The following is a 17,539-nucleotide window of genomic DNA, read 5'->3' as shown; positions in this document are numbered from 1 at the left end:
CACATGAGTCTTTGTCAGAAAAGGACTTGACCCGCCTCTTCCTGGTTCCAGGGCCAGCTCTCTATCTACTGGGCCACACTGCACCTCAGTTTCACCCCTATCTGGCCAATAATTCACTCCATAATATCGCCTACAAATGGTCATCTAGCCTTTGCTTGAAGAGTTCCACTGAGTGAGGAGTTAAAAATAATGCTAATAATAAAAATAACTGATTTATCAGTAGGAAAATAATGATGAGGGAAGACAACAAACATTTATTAAGCTTTAAAAATACTATCCAGCACTTAGCACAGTGCCTGGTACATAGTCGGTGCTTAATAAGTGCTGATTAGATGATTATCTCATTTGATCCTCACAACTTTGGGAGGTGGGTGCTATCATCATCTCCACTTTATAGTTGAGGGGTCTGAGGTAGATAGGGGTTAAGTGACTTGCCTAAGGTCACCCAGACAGTATTTGAACTCGTGTTCCTGATTCTAGGCCCACTGCGGTACCACCCAGCTGCCTCTAAGGATGAGGATAAAGATCACATTTCTGAAGTGTTTTAGGTGCTTTTCACCTGTGAGCTCCATGAGGCCGGTAGCTCAGGTATGCTAATCGGGACCCTTAGATGAGAAAGGAGGCTCAGAGGATTTAAGGTGATTTGACCCTGGTCACCCAGCCAGGATGAGGTGGAGTCCTGATTTAAATGTTTGCCTCTTGCCTTGGGGGCCAGTGTCCTTTGCCTTGCCCTGGATGGGCTGCCCTCTAGAGGGTATCTTTGGTCTCTGCCATTTCTGGAGTTCTAGGCTACCCGGGACTTCAGAGATATCTCTGAATGTGGGCAGTTCTGCTCCGCATGATTTATGGAGTTCTCTTCTGTTTGGAACACAGCTTCATTGTACGGGAACTCATTCCCAAGGGATTCATTAATCACTGTACCATTGGGCATGAGATAAGAACTAAGGAAGGGGTTACAGACAATGCATACTATGAGTGCAGAAAAGGGAGTGATCATGGTGGGCTCGAGCAGTTAGGGAGAGTGTCAGGGAAGAGGGGGCTTCGAAGGAGGCTGAGGCACTGTGCTAAATAATAATAATAACTCGCATTTCTATAGCACCTACTACAAATATTATCAGCTTTGATCCTCATTACATCCCTGGGAATTAAGTGCTATTTATTATCCTCATTTTGCAGTTGAGGAAACTGAGGCAGATGGCGTTTAAGTGATTTTCCCAGGGGTTACACAGCTAGTAAGTATCTGAGGCTGGATTTGAACCCAGGTCTTCCAGGCTATAGGCCCAGTGCTCTATCCACTGTACCACCTTGTTGTGTGGCGATATAAAACCTCCTACAAAACAGTCCCTGTCTTCAAAGAGATTACATTTCAGTAGATGAGACAACACATGCCTAAGTAAGTTTATATGCGATAGAGAATAGATTGAAAGTTAGTAATAATAACTATAGCCAGCATTGCATAGCGGTTTAAGATTTGCAAAGCACTTTATGAATACCATCTCATTTGAACTTCACAACAACCCAGGGAGATAGGTGCTGGTAATATCCCCATTTTATAGATCAGAAAATTGAGTCAGGCAGAGGTCAAGTGGCTTGCCTGGGTCACACAGGTGCTTAGTGCTTGAGGCTGGATTCGAACTTAGGTCGTTCTGATTCCAGGGCCAGCACTTTCTTCATTGTGCCATTTCCTCCTAAGGTTGTTTCAAAGAAGACACTCTTTAGTCTGAAAATACTATCTAAGTGTGAGTGACCATTCTAAGTGAAGGAGAGGGAGAAGGGCTTCTATGAGTGGAGGAAAAGCTTGGGCAAATGCTTGGAGACAGGAAACAAGCACGGTATGCGAAAGGGACAACAGGCTGATGAGCAAGATTGGAGTTCAGAGCCCATGTCATGGAGGAAGGGGGCAGAGGTAAGAGTGAGAAGGTCAACTGGGGAGTCATCATCAGGGCGTGGAGTGACATGCTAAGGAGTTTGATTTTTTTCCCTGTGGGAGTCCAACCCAGAATTCAAGCTATTTCAATAGGAGGGAGATTCTAAGCCCATTGTAGAGACACAGCTTATGGCAACTTTGGTGTGTAGTGGAGAATCAAGAGCTCTCATAGTAGGGCAGAGAATACTGAACTAAGAGATAGGAAAGCCTAGTTTTGAATTCTCCCTCTGACAGTTACCAGGTGTGTGATCATGGGTAAGCCTCAGCTACCTCCCATGTAAAATGAATTTCATAAGACCTACAGCACCTACCTCACATGGCAATTGTGAAATTCATATGTGGTCAATCAATTCATTCTGATTGAGCACTTAACTATGCACTAGGCATTATGTGTGGCATTGGGCATACAAAGTGGTCCACGTCCTCAAGTAGGGCTTTGAAGTTAGAAGAGTTTGTACTGGTCCCAGAAGTAATAGGGAGCTACTGGCGTTTATTGAGGACAGGAGAGATGTGGTCAGACCTGTGCTTTAGAAAATAAAGATAATGCATAATACTATACACTTCTATTTATTTTTTATAAATTTATTATTGTTATAACATTAAAGAATGACAGATTGGAAAGGCATTTTCTGAGATCACATCATCTCTCTGGGCCTCACTTGTCTTATCTGTAAAATCAGAGGGGTGAACCTATTAGTCTTAGGTGCCTCTTAGCTCTCGAATCTACTCGGGGCAGGATAGGTCTTGACCCTTTATGTGTCTTGGCTCACTTGGAGCCTCAGAGTCTGAGGAAGCCTATGTACCTCTTTTTAGGGCAATGTTTTTAGATACAGAAAATAAAAACATATGTCACTACCAAGAAAACCAATGCTATTGAAATAGTTATCAACATTTAAAAAAAATCCCTGGATCCCAGATTAAGAGCCCTGATTTAGAGTGAGAGAAATTACTATCATACTATCATATTAATAACCAATTATTAAATCGGGATCCAGGCTTTTCTCTTTTTTTCTCACCTCATTAAGGCCTAGGTCTAGTTAAAGTCAGCATCTGAAAGACATGACTGACTGAGGAGACTACCCCTAGCCCTCAAAGAACTGGCTCTTCAACCTTGGGTGGGACCCCAGCCAACAAGGAGACCTAACCTAACTTCAGTGTATCAACAGAATCTAGTCTGCCAGAGTCTTTGCCTCTGTCCTTGTATCCCTCCATCAGACTTTGGGGTGACCCAGCTTATGAAGGAGAAAACCAACCAGAGTGGTCTGAGTGGAGATCAATTGCCCTGTCCTGACTGCTAGAGGTGGTTGAGTCTCGTGATCAAGTCACGTTCTCAGCAGGAAGAGCTGAAGACTTTTAACCTACCTCCTCATTAAATGTCCATCCATCAGAGTTGATTTTCACTTGTCAGGGGCATTCCCTTTCAGAAAGGAATTTAAGACTCTCAGGGTCTCTACTGGGGGTCTTTGGTTACTGAGAGAAACCACTGACCATCGATTTGTTGATTGCTGGCTACTTTATTAATAAATTGATTATTAATTAACCAGAAACTAACTTTCTGTCTGTCTCTGTCTGTTTGTCTGTCTCTCTCTCTGTTTCTCTTGGTTTTTTTTTTTTTTGATTTGTCACAAGAGGGAGTGGGATTGAATGGTAAGGGTGCTGAACTGGGAGGCAGAGGACCTGGGTTTGAATTACGATTGATATTATGAGTATGATGCTCTCTGACCCTCCATTTCCTTATCTGTGCAATAAGGAATTTGGACTCAATGACCTTTGAGGTCACTTCTGGCTCTGAATTTATGATGCTATTTGCAATGAATTTAAAATTCTATAGAAACATGAGTCTTCAATTTGAGTTCAGCATCAGAGGAAGGGGCCCTTTGGGGGAAATGGACATGCTCTTTCATTGATTAGATCATTTCATCTTCCAGTATTCCTGTAAGATGGGTAGGGCAATGTTGATGCTTTTTCCCTTTTTGCAGATGAGGAAACTGAGTTTCAGAGAGGTTAGGAGACTCTCCCGTGGCCACACAGCTTATTAAGAGAAGAACCAGCACCAGAACCCTTGAAATCTCAAGTTTCCTCTCCAGCACGCTGGGCTTCCTTTCTTAAAGGGTGCTCTGTTTCCTGGCAAAGATATGTCCTCTGTCGGCCCTAGCCCTGAGTCATTCCCTCATGCCCATGCTTATCGGGGAGGGGGTGGTGTGCCAAGGTGACTTGCCAATACATTGACGCAGGTATGACAAACTGAGCAGTTATTTATCTGGAGACAAGGCCTTCTTAAGATGATTTATCTGTTTCTGTAGAAATGGCCTTTAAATCATCCGACCTTAATTCCTTCGTGGAATAGACTTTGTGCACCTGACCACCTGATTATGGATACAGGCTTTTGGCTTCCTTTCTCTCTGTCTGTCTGTATCTCTCCACTTTCCCCTTCCCTTCCCTCCCCCCCCCCCTCCCTTTCCCTTTTTCTGTCTGTCTCTGTCAATTTCTGTCTCTCCCCTCCCCCCTTCCCTTTCCTCCCTCCCTCCCTCCCCCCTCTCCTTTTCACTTTCTCTTTCTCTCTGTCTGTCTCTTTCTGTCTCTATCTCTCCCCCCTTCCCTTCCTTCCCTCCCTCCCTCTCCCTTTCCCTCTGTCAGATATTTCTCTGACAACCAAAGAACATCCATAACACAATCGTGTCCAACGACTCCTTGCAAACATTATTTCACGCTGCCCTTAGGATCACTCTGTGACATCTTTGCTTCAGGAATTATTATCCCCACTTTCCAGAGGATAAAACTGAGGGTCAGAGAGGTTGTGAATAGCTTTTAGTCACACAGCTAATGTGTCAAGGTAAGATTGGAGGTCAGATCTTCCTAAGCCCAAGCCATAGGGCTTGTCACACTCTGTCCTCTCCCCTTTCACTGCACTTGCCGTGGTCCTTCTCAGAGCTCTGCTTCTGCTCATGCCATCTTTCCTTGCCTGAGCACTAATTACCCTTCAAGATTCTTCTCAGATTCCACCTCTTCAAGGAAGAGTGACTACTCCCCTCATTATGTCTCCTTTTTCTGACTTCCCATAGAAATATATGTGTAAACATCTATATACTTATATACACATGTATATATGTGTTCAAACGTGGAGTTTACATGTTACATACATCATTCATTCAATAATACGTATATAGCTCTAGCTGTCTGCTGAGCAGTACCCTAGATCTTGAGGGAGACACAAAATTTAGATAAAACATGGACTTTGCCCTCATGGAATTCTCCTCCTCCTCTTCCTTCTCCTCCTCCCTCTAGTTTTTAGATAGCACTTATCCCATTTGATCCTTACAATAATCCAGATATCGGACCTATTATTATCCTCACTTTACAAATGAAGGAAGTGAGGCCTAGAGAGGTAAATGGCTCGCCCAAGGCCACACAGCTAGTAAAGTAAGTAGGATTTGAACCCAGGTCTCCCTTGTTCCAAATCTGGTCCTTTTTCTACCATCTTACCTAGCTGCCTCTCTGTCCTAGTCAGGGGAAGTGGCATCAGCACAGACAGCTTAAGGTACATCAGAGAGGGGGCAAAGCATGATGCTAGATAAAGTTCAAGGGGGAAAAGTTGTCTAAGATTGGGATGGGGGCAGGTGGACATCAGGAGAGGCTCCCTGGAGGAGGAGGCAATGGCTGTGGGCTTTAAAGGCTAGTAAGGAATCCAATAGGTAAAGAGGAGGGAGGAAATTTTATGTCCTTTTGAGTCAATTCAATTCAAAGGATTAAATGAAATTAAATGCTAGCAATTTGACTTCAGCTCCTGGCCAGAGCCTAGAACATATTTATTGAAGGGATGGTTCACAGGCCTTTAGAAAGGGGTGCTCACTTGGAGGTGAAGAGCCCAAGAGCCAAAAGGCTTTATCCAAAGGGCAGGTCATGCCAGTGTGAGAGACAAATGTTGTTGTAACAGAAAAGGAACAGCAGTCTAGGATAAATCGCCAAATGTGTCTCAGAGGAAACCTCTGGATTTATGCTTCAGGGTTTGGGAAAATTTTTTTTCAAGGTTCCATTATTCCTTCCACCTCCTCCCCTCCCCTCTTCTCACTGGTGGCTGGGTGACTGCCTGGAGACCTATTAAGACAGGCACGCTGTCCTGTTTCCAAGGCAGATGGACAGCCCTCTTTGGTTGGAGAGGATCAAAAGAAATATTAAAACACAATTAGCAACTAATTGAGCTTCTTTCCTTGATACATTCACAAGAATTAAAAGAGGTTTGAGAAAGGGAGACTGTGGGCAGCTGTCCAAAGTATTTGGTGTCAGGAACTCATGGGTCACTCTGTTTTGAAAGGGCTCTGGGATCTAACCCTTAAAGAACTGAAGGGTATTCAGCATGTGGCTAAAATACTTCTTAAGCATTCAGAGGAGTCTGAGATCACTGAGGGCTGGGAAGATTCCCTAGAGAAAGTGAGACATCATCATCATCATCATCATCATCATCATCATCATCATCAATTTTTATTTTTATTCTACTTGGTCCTGACCTGGGATTTCATTGGCAGAGGGGGCTTCCCCACCTCTGCAGTTTATAATCAGAGAATTATCTGAGGGCGCCAAGAGGTTAAATGATTTTACTTGGATCAGACAGCCAATATCTATTAGAGACTTGAGCCCAGGGCTTCCTGACTCAAAGATTGGCTAGATAATCGCAATGCAACACTGACTTTCAAATCACCATTGATGGATAGGTAGAGAGGAGAGGGCAGGGCATGCTGCCTGGGGAGCCCCTCAGGAAACCTGGTCATTCTTTGGCTCCCAGAATCCATTTGTTAACCTGGCCAGTGATGAAGACAATTTGAATCACTCACTATTTTCTCTTTTCTATGTTCTGAGGATGTGCTGACAACTTGTCCCCCAGGGGCCATCCAAGGCTTCCAGGGGCTCCTGAATGGCCCCTGCCAGATCTGTGCCAAGCAGGAAGCCTTCACTTTCCCTTCCCTTGTTACCCAGACACCACCCCCAAAGCTTCCTTCTCTTTTACCCTCTTGGCCCAATAATGACCACTCTCATCCTCACTCCTGTGGGAGGAAACCAAAATCCCCATTTTACCTAACCCTTAGATCCACTCTCCCCTTCCCATGGGTGGTAAACTTTGTTGCTCAGGCTCCTTGACGTACAGGGCAGAGGACCTGATGCACCCAAAGTACCTCTGGTCCTTTAGAACCTCTGGGCTTTGCCCTTCTCCCTAAACCTTAACTCTACTATGTGTGTTGTATCCCTCACTTATAACCTGAACTCCCCGAGATATTTTTTTTCTATTTGCATTCTTAGCATTTAGTAGAGTGCATGGCACAGAGTAGGAAAGGGAAGGGACTAAGTATATAGCACCTACTGTGTGCCAGGCACTGTGCTAAGTGCTTTGCAAATATCTCATTTAATCTTCACAACAACCCTGCAAAGTAGGTGTTGTTATTTCTTCCATTTTACAGTTGAGGAAACGGAGGCAGAGAGAGGTGAAGTGACTTACCTAGGGTAACACAACCTAGTAAGTGTCTGCCATTGGATTTGAACTCAAGTCTTCTAGACTCCAGGTCTAGCATTTTATCCAGTGTATCACCCAAGTGCCCATTCATTCATTCATTCATTCATTCCTTTTCCCTTCAGTCAGCAAGTTAATAAGTATTTATGAAAGACTGACTATGTGCTAGATACTCTACTGAGTTCTGGGGTTACAGAGAAAGGAAAAACAGGCAGAACGATTCTGTGATACTATGAGCTACAAGTGAAAGGACTGGCTCTGGCAAGTTTTCTTGGCCTTCTCTCATCCATTGACATGATAATCCTGCATCCCTTGGAACTCTTAGTATCATGGTTCATAGGGTAGTAAGGGCTATTATAGGTTGGGAAGACCACAGAGTGGGAAGGACTGCCACAGATTGGAAGGACCATGGGGTAGGAAGGACTGCCATGGGTTGGAAAGATCATAGGGTGGGAAGGACAATCACAGGTTGGGAGGACCATGGGGTTAAAGTTCATTGTTGGAAAAGACCTTTAAGACCATCGAGGCTGATTCCTTCATTTTAGAGCTGAGGAGTCTGAAGCTGAAGGAAGTTAAATGACTTGTTCATAGTCCTACAAGTAATGTCAGCAGGAAGGATTTGGACCGAGGTCCCATGCCCCAGTTGTAGGGCACTCTCTCTTTTTTTTTTTATTAGTGAAAAAAATATGGAACGCTTCACAAATTTGCATGTCATCCTTGCGCAGGGGTCATGCTAATCTCTGCATTGTTCCAATTTTTAGTATGTGTGCTGCCAAAGTGAGCACTAGGGCACTCTCTTTTTAGAGACTTTTCTTTTTTCATTATTCTAACATTGAGGAGACGCTCAGCTAAGCCCACGAGGGCTGAGATTGTTCCCTCTGCCTGTTTCATACCCAGGCATGCATTTTGGACTGGATTCAGTCTTGGGGGGGGGCTGCTTCTGGTGAGAGGGGCTTTTTTCTCTCACACTTATTAGCTTATTAACTCACCCTTGCTGGTCTCAAAGGTGATTTTAAATTTGATTGTAGATTATGAATCTAGGAATTCCCCTCAAAAGAAGTAATATATACATATCTCTATATCTATGTATCTATCTATCATCTATCCATCCATCCATCCATCCATCTATCTATCTATCTATCTATCTATCTATCTATCTATCTATCTATCTATCTGTCTATTTATCTATCTAATGTATAATATTCATCAGCTATCAGGCAGGTCATTTTTTCCCACAATCAATCAATAAGCATTCATTAAGCACCTACTACGTGCCAGGCACTATGCTAAGCACTGAGGATACAAATCTAAATAAAAACAAAGCCCTCACAAGAAAAGCTAATTATGAAGAACTCACTGTTAGATATTCACAGAACATGATCCAGGAACTTAACAAACCTAGGGGTCCAAGCTGCCAATGTGCTGCTATTTGAACCTCAGCAGAACACAGGGCAGCTCTCAAAGGTGCTAATTAGGATGGATTGTAGGGGTGAAGTGAGTTTCTCAAGGTCACACAGTTAATAAATGGCTGAGCTGTATTTCAAACTCAGTCCTCCTGGGCCCAACCCATTCTTTGCCACCACTCCATGATGGATGACTCTAAAAATCAGTAATAAGTGCTTATATTTTATAGAACTTTATAATTTCTAATACCTCCTTGGAGATGATAGTAAAGCTAGTATTAATCCCTTTTTTTAAAGATATGGAAATTTAGGCTTGGAAAGGTGAAAGGACTTGTCCAGGTCACATAGCCTTGAAGTGTCAGAGACAGGCCTCAACCTCCAACCTTGTTTGGCCCAGTCCATTTGTCCTTCTGGATATCATTGCTGCAAGGGTTGCTGGAAACAAGGATAATGGGGGAAGGCTTCCTGCACTGGGGGGCGGGGCGTTAGTGAAGGCACTGCCTAGACTCAAGGAATGCCATTTTCACTGGTGACTGTCACCCCGTTGCAGAGGGCAATTAACTAGACAATTACAGGACTTATATAAAATACAAGTCCTGGGAGTGGTGCCAAGGCTCTGTCTGCTGCATGCATCTCCCACGATGCATGGGAATGATGGGGCCCTTGGACTTCCTGTGCTCCTCAGCTTCAAGGAGACCTAATGGGACCTGTCACTTTTTTGGAACTAGATCAGCTTCCAAACAAAAACTTGCCGAGCCGGGTACAGTGAATGTCAAGTGTAATTAGGAGGCTGGGGTCTGGTGTCTCTTGGGCTTTGAGCTGCCAAAGGAAGGAACGTTCTGGGGCCAGCCCTTCTGGCCAGAAGAGATGTGCTGGGGGGGTCAAAGGATGGGGTGCTGGTAGTCCTTGAGGGATGGGGAGATTTCAGGTGAGGCCCACTGGGTGCCCATTTCTCTTTCTCTCAGAGAGTCACTCTAACTCCCCAAAACAAAACCACCCAATTCAATCAGGATTTGGATACCTGAGTGGTCTTCAATGATCTTTGACAGATAAAAGCTTCTCTCCTCCATGGTCAGTCTAGTTCCTTTCTGGGATAGATCATAATGCCATTGGCTAGGGACCCTGATTCTGTTAGGCCCCTCACAGACAGTTTGGGGGAGCTCTATGGTCATCATAGGGACATAGATGTAGGGCCATAGATGTTTGTTTTAAATTTTGAACTTGACAAATATTAAATAAAATGAGTATTCACATATATAGAGTAGGACAGAAAAAGAAAGATTTGGTCCAGAGATTTTTAAAATCACTTAAGCATTCTATGACTCAGTTTTCTCATCTGTAAAATGAGGGGGTTGAACTAGATGGTTTCTAAGGTTCTTGGACTTCCAAGGTCATTTGGTTTGACCCCTCTGCCTCAGTAAACTGACTCAAGGACCCCAGAGGTTAAGTGACTTGTCCCAAGTCACACAGGTAGGAATTGCCATATTCAAGCTCTGAAGCCAAGTCTTCTGGAGACAGGCCAGAGCACAGAGGGTCCGCAAAGACCCCTTTCCTCGGTGGTCTCCACAGATTAGCATCTCCATGAAGTCTTCTCTGGTTCTCCCAATGATGAATACTCTCCCCCTCCTCAAATGACCTTGTTTGGACAACTTAGTGGAATGTAAGCCTCCCAAGGACAGCTTTCTGTTTTGTCTTTGTATCCTGAGCTGAGTGACTACCACCCTATGGTGAAGGGCTTTGCCTGGGGTTGCCCACCTGGCAGTGTGGAGAGATAGCTGGCTTTGGCTTCAAGAAGACTTGGGTTCAAGTCTCCTTTCTGACATGTACTTGACCATGTGACCCTGGGTAAGTCACCTTATTGCTTGGTGAGACTCTGAGTTGTAGGGCTGAGGTCCAGGTCCATTGTTAGAATGTGTTTCTTCTCCTGGAGCTCTCCATGTCAATGAAATCACAGTTCTGGACCCCTTCAGCCCCTAATAAAGTTCCCCAGAATCTACCTTAGAACTTCCCATGAAGTAGGTACTTAGGAATATTTACTGAATTGAAATCTCCCTGCTCTCCTCAGGTAATCTGTCCTCAAGGACCTCTTTGAACTCCATTTTGACTCTATTTTCATCCTCAGCCTAGGCCTCTCTTTGGGAAAATGAATCCCCCCAGCTTGGACAAGGGTCTCCAGAGTCATAGGAAAGCCCGTGGTCAGCCTGGTCTCTGGAAAACAGATATTCAGCCGCCATATTGAACCCTGCTCAAAGGCCTTCCATATCTTGTGTCCTGCTGGCTTTGACTTCAGAAGCTCAGGGTCTTCTAAGGAGCCTGTTGGGTCATCAGCAGAAGACTCTATCCTTGGGAGAAGTAGCTTGTTGCCATGGGTAGAGAGCTAGTCTCCAAGGGGGGAGCCCTGGTTTTGTAATGGGTAAGTCACTTATCTTCTCAGTGACCCCAGGCAATTTGATGGTATTTGAAGTTGCAGAAAAGGCACCGAACTGCACTGGGACAGACATTTCCTCCTGCTGGAGTTCTGTGTATCAATGAAGTCAAGAGTCCAGTCCCTATCCCCTTATGTCACAAGGTACTTTTACATAATTAATGTCTCATGGGAGCCTCAAAAAAAGTTCAGTGTTAGTAACTACATGTTATTATTCCCATTTCACACATGAGTAAACTGTGTCACTGAGAGTGAAATGGCTGTGGTCATAGAGTTACTAAGGGTCTCCAACCCCAGCCTTCTAACTGCAAGCCCAATACTCTTGCTCTAATATGAAACTTCCTCAGACACTTAGACTTTAAACACAGGCCCCATACTTTATATATTTGCTTTGGGATGGGATCACCCCTTTCCTCCTGGTGCTGAACTTTCAAGCATTGTGGCTAAGAATATGAACCTTGGAGTCAAGTAGGCCTGGGTTCAAATCCGATCTTTAATTTATTAGGTGTTTGATTATGCACAAATTGCTTAAATTCTATGAATCTCAGCTTCTTTATCCATAAAATGTGTCGATCAGCTAATAAGCATTTTTGATCACCTGCTGTGTGCCAGGTACTATGCTAAGCACTAGGGGTACAAAGAAAGGCAAAAAGAAAAAAAAATGATCTCTAGTACCTACCTTACAGGGCTGCTAGGAGGTTCAAATGAGATAACAGATGTGAAAGTGACTTAAAATAAAACGTTCCACAAATGTCAATTATTACAATTATTACCCTAGCACTGTCTCTAAGGTTCTGTCAGTGTTCTTCTGGTTCTCAAGCCTCCTGGTCCTTGGCTATGACTTCAACTACAATGACGGTGGCTGTTGTTTATTATTTATCCACTTTAGAACTGAGAAAGGACTTTGCATACATCAGAACTCTCTGGGCCATCACAGTAACCCTGTGAGGTAGATGGTGGTATTAGCCCCATTTTACTGATGAGAAAACTGAAGATTAGAGTGACTCATGGAGGAGCCTGAGGTGAATATCAAACCCAAGTGTCCCTAAATCTAAATACATCTCTTTACCCTGTACTCTGCACTTACTCACTTTTATGGTTTGGCTGCCTGACCTTTGGTGGTGGTCACCTAAGGTTCTGCCCTAGCCCAGCTCAAGAGGATGGAATGAGCTTTGGGGGCTGAGAGGAGCCCAGCATTGGAACAAGTATAGGAGACCTGCTGGCCTGGGGCTAACTCTTTACTGAATAGGATGCAAAGAGTAGGGAGTGGGGTGGAGTGCTGTGCCAGGCACATCATAATAGCCAACATTCAGTTAGCCCAATATAGCCCAATCGATAGAGCTCTGGACCTAGCGTTAGGAAGACTGAAGTCCAAATCTGGCCTTGGACATTTACTCTGGGTAAGTTGCTGAATCTCTATTTGCCTTACTTTCCTCAACTCTAAAATGGGCATAATAATAGTCCCTACCTCCCAAGGTTGTTGTAAGGACCAAATGAGAAAATATTTGTGAAGTACTTAGCACACAGTACTTAATAAATGCTTCTTTCCTTCCATCCTTTATGGGATCTTATTTCATCCTCACAATAAATCTGGGAGGCAGACGCTATTATTATCCTCATTTTCCTGATGAGGAAACTGAGTCAAACTAAGGGACTTGCCCAGGGTCATACCTCTATAAAGCAAGTGAGGCATGATTTGAACTCAGGGCTTCTCCCTTCAAATTCAGTCCTACTTGAGGGTTGTCCTCTGTTTTTTTTTTTTTGTATCCCCATTGCTTAGCAGAGTTCCTAGTTCATAGCAGGTGCTTAATAAATGTTTATTGGTTGATTATTCACTACATACCTTCAATTTATTGATTATTCAATACATACCATTGATTTATTGGTTATCCACTATATAGCATCGATTTATTCATTATCCACTCTATACCATTGATTGATTGATTATCCACTATATGCCATCGATTTATTGATTGATTATCCTCTATACCATCTCCATTCTTGTTCACTGATTGGAGTTGGCTGGAGGGGCCCTGGTTGCCATTCTAAGGATCAAAGAACTGAGTTTTATGATGAATTTTGCTTTTTTATCTCATGGTCAAAAATAATAACAACCAGGAATCTGGTCGTCCTAAGTAAATTGGCTTCTTTGAATCCTGACATGTTGATTATTGAATAGACATTTGCTGAGGTTACTCCCTTCTTTCCACCCGGTGGAGAAAGACAAATATATAAGATGTTATTCTTGGCATGTTATTGTTAGAAGAAATTAAGGCTAAAGTCTATAGATAGACAGAGTGAAAATAATGATTAAAAAAAAGAAAAAGACTACTTCTCCCTCGATCCTTACAACAACTTCATGAGAGAGGGACAATTATTATCATTATTTTTTCAGACTTGGAAACTGAGGCTGAGAGAGGTTAAGTGACTTACCCAAGATCACACAACTCAGAAGCATTATAGTCATTATCTGAACCCAGTTCTTCCTGACTGCAAGGCCAGCATTCTATTCACTGCACTATCTTACTGTGCAAGGCAGGTAGCTGCATGTGAGGGTGGTTTAAAGTATCTCATATAACCACCTTGTATTCAAATATCTCCCCTCTGATCCTTTCCTGGTACCTGAAATCAATCAACAAGAATGGATCAAGTGGGTGGCCTAGTCATGCTAGACTTGGATACAGGAAGAGCTTTTGAATCCTACCTCAAACACCTACTAATAATAGCTGTAGCACTTTAAAGTTTGTGATGATCTTATTTTATCCCCATGTTATAGATGAGGAAACTGACTTGCCCGGAGTCACAACAGCTAGTAGGAGTCTGAGTAAGCATTTGAACTCAAGTCTTCCTGACTCCAGGTCCAGCATTACCTTGCTGCTCTAGCAGCGTGGGCAAATCACTTTATCTTTTTCAGCTTTAGTTTTCTTATCTGTATAATGGGAAGAATAATAGTATCTACCTCCTAGGGTGGTTGTGGGGGGTCAAATTAGATAATTTACATAAAGTGTTTTGCAAACATCAAAGTGCTCTATAAATTGTTGTTGTTGTCATACACTATGTGCCAGGAACTGGTATAGAGGATAATCAATCAATAATTTTAGAATAAAAATTACTCCTTTGCACTAGGAATTTCTTTAGGAGGTCTCTGCTAAGAAGTTTATATTGCATGGGCTGGATGATGTATAAAGCTGTTAGTGCATAAATAGGGGCCATTCCCCTGAATGTATCCCTCTATCTCTCAGTTCCCACTTTCAATACCTCAGTTCAGGATCTCATGACTTCTGATCTGCACTGTTCTGATAGTATCCTAACAAGTTATCACTGTCTCTAGCTTCTTTTCCTTCTGATTACCCTCATCAGAGCTGGCAGATTGGCTTGCTCAGAGCCCAGCTATCTTTGCATCAACCAACAAACACCCCATGCCATGCCATGATAAGAGACAGGATGACCCGGGGCAACACTGCTTTAGAGAACGAGTTCATTTCTCAAGTGTTCAGGGTGAGGATGATGGAAGGCTATAAGCAGCACTACTTTACACATGAATAAAAGACAAAAAGACAGCTGAGGAAAAAGATGTGCCTGCCAAGAGTTTTGTATGAGTTTCAGCTAAACTAGAGATAACAAAGAGCAAGCAAGAAGACAACGAAAAGACAGGAGACAGCACAGGTCAGCTGCTGTTTTTATAGTGATCTACATTTTTCATTTATTTTATTTTTAATTTGTGGAATAAAACAAGCATTTCCATAATGTAGTAAAATAAAAAGATGATTGTGCATGAAACTACAAATCTATTTTATACAACTTGCTATTCCTTTTAAATATTTAATAAAGTTATCACGTAAATTTTTTCCCCTTTTTTTCTGCCTCCTGCCCAGGATGACCACCATTAGACACAAATACCACACACACATAGACACACACATACACACACATATTCATATATACATATACATGTGAAATTATTCTATGCATACTTCTATTTATCAGTTCTTTCTCTTTCTTTAGAATATAAGTCCATTAATGGAGTCTCTGATTCAAAGGCCATGAACATTTTAGTTACTTTGCATAATTCTAAATGTCTTTTTAAGACATACCTTAGACCAAATCTTTTTCAGAAAAATTTGATGCAAAGATTTTTTTCCCTATTCAGCCCCTGTTCTCCTTATCCTAGATGCATTGGTTTTGTTTGTGCAGAAGCTCTTCAGTTTCATGTAATCACAGTTATCTATTTTATCTTTTAGAATCTCCAATCTCTTGTTTGGTTAAGAATACATCTCCTACCCATAGCTATGAGTAGCGTGTGATCTAATTATCTTCTAATTTTTAATAGTATTATCTTTAATATTAAGGTCACATCTATATTTAAAATGTATTGGAGAATATGGTTTAAGTCATTAAGTCTAAGCCTAATTTCTGCCAGACTGTTTTCTGGTTTTCTGGGTAGTTTTATCAGAGAAGAAGTTTTTTTTTCTCTCTGCAGGCAATTTAGTTTTTCACCTTATCAAACACTGGATTATTGATAGAATTCTCTTTTGACTCCATCAGGACCAGGCATTTTTTTTCTTTGGTAGTTCCTTTGCAGCTAGGTCTATTTCCTCATTGGGTTCTTTAGGAGGTTTATCTGGTCTTCTGATAGTTTGGGTATTTTATAATTTTAAAAGTATTATTCTATTAAAAATATGAAAGAAAGTATTTGTTTTGTGTTTTCCATTTCATTAACATACAATTATGCAATTATAAAAATTAATACAATTAACATAATCATATATATGTATGTTCTGATTTTTAAAAAACTTCTGGTTTTGCTGTGATTTTACCTAGCTCATTTGCTATTTTATTGATTTTGATTTTTTTGCCTTCTTTTTAATCAGGTTAGCCAAAGATTTAACAATTTTGTTAGTTTTTCAAAGAACTAACTCTTAGCTTCATATACCATTACTATTTTTTTGTTTTTAATTTATCTATTTCTTCTCTAATTTTTAATATCTTCCTTTTTGCATTTATTTTAGGTTTGTATATTTGTAGGCTTTCTAGTGTTTTAAATGCAAAATCAGTTAATTAATCCTTTATTTTTAAAAATTTTGTTGGTGTATGTTTGTAGAGATGATTTTCCCTATGAGGACTACTTTAACTGTATCCTAGAAATTTTGGTATTTTAATCATTATCATTTTCTTTCACATGATTATTGTTCCTATGATTTATTCTTTGATCCACTAATATTAAGGATTTCATGGTTAAGTCTCCATTTGGGTCTGGTTTTTTCAAATTTTTTTTTTGTCTGTGATCCCTGCACCAAAGACAATTTTTATTGCATTATGGTGTGCAAAGGATGTATTTAATATTTTTGTCTTTTTACATTTGTTTGTAATATTATTGTGCCCTAATATATGGTCAATTTTTATAAAAATTTCCAGGTGGTGCTGAGAAATATGTATATTCTTTTGCAATGCAATTTAGAAAATACCATGATTTTTAGCTCTAGTTTCTCCAGAAATTTATTCAGTTGTATATTTTCAATTTTATTTATCTTTCTCTTAGATTTATCTAAAACTGAGAGAAGGATGTTAAGGTCTCCTCTCACTATTGTGTTACCATCTACGTCTTTTTGTAGTTTTATGAATCTGAATGCTAAGGCATTTGGAGTATATGCTTATTATTGATATTGGCTTGTTATCTATGTTTCCTTTCAGCATAATGTAATTTCTCAGTTTATCCTTTTTTGTTTTTTGAATGTTTGTTTTTGCTTTGACAGATAATATGATTTCAACTTGTGCTTTTTTTTTTTGGATTCACTTGATACATAGTAAATTTTTTTTTCATCCCCTCAGTTTTATTTTGTGTATATCTCCTTTCATGCACTCTCCCATGTTCTAATGTTGTGTCTCATGCTCAGTTGTGTCTGATTCTTGGTGACCCCATTGGGATTTTCTTGGCAAAGATACTGAGTGGTTTGCCATTTCCTTCTCCAGTGAGTCCCCATTTTACAGAGGAGGAACTGAGGCAAATAGGGGTTAAGTGACTTGCCCAGGGTCACACAGTTAGTAAGTGTCTGAGGCCAGATTTGAACTCAGGTCTTTCTCTCTCCAGGTCCAGTACTCTATTTACTTTACCACCTGGATGCTTCTTGGTAGCTGTTGCTCCCCCCATATAGGAGAACCACTAACTACATCAGTTCCGCCCCTTTTCCCCATTGGTGAGTTCGTCATGACGACTCCAAGGCTGCCCAAGCCAGCCTTCATTCTCTGGCTTCCATTCCTCTGCTGTTGTCTCATCCTGGAACTTT

The 17,539-nt window shown here is 41.6% G+C and overlaps 1 non-coding gene across 1 annotated transcript; it reads right to left on the bottom strand.

Moving 5' to 3' along the window:
* Positions 1 to 8,107: 8,107 nt before the first annotated feature.
* Positions 8,108 to 8,212, bottom strand: LOC114031134. The gene has a single exon (XR_003567703.1). It is a non-coding gene; the product is annotated as a U6 spliceosomal RNA (small nuclear RNA).
* Between the last annotated feature and the right edge of the window lie 9,327 nt (positions 8,213 to 17,539).

The sequence above is a fragment of the Vombatus ursinus genome, unplaced genomic scaffold, assembly GCF_900497805.2.
Source record: "Vombatus ursinus unplaced genomic scaffold, bare-nosed wombat genome assembly UNPS02015066.1, whole genome shotgun sequence".
Lineage (NCBI taxonomy): Eukaryota > Metazoa > Chordata > Mammalia > Diprotodontia > Vombatidae > Vombatus > Vombatus ursinus.
The sequence above is the reverse complement of the archived record's forward strand: the minus strand, read 5'-3'. Positions and strand labels throughout refer to the sequence as shown.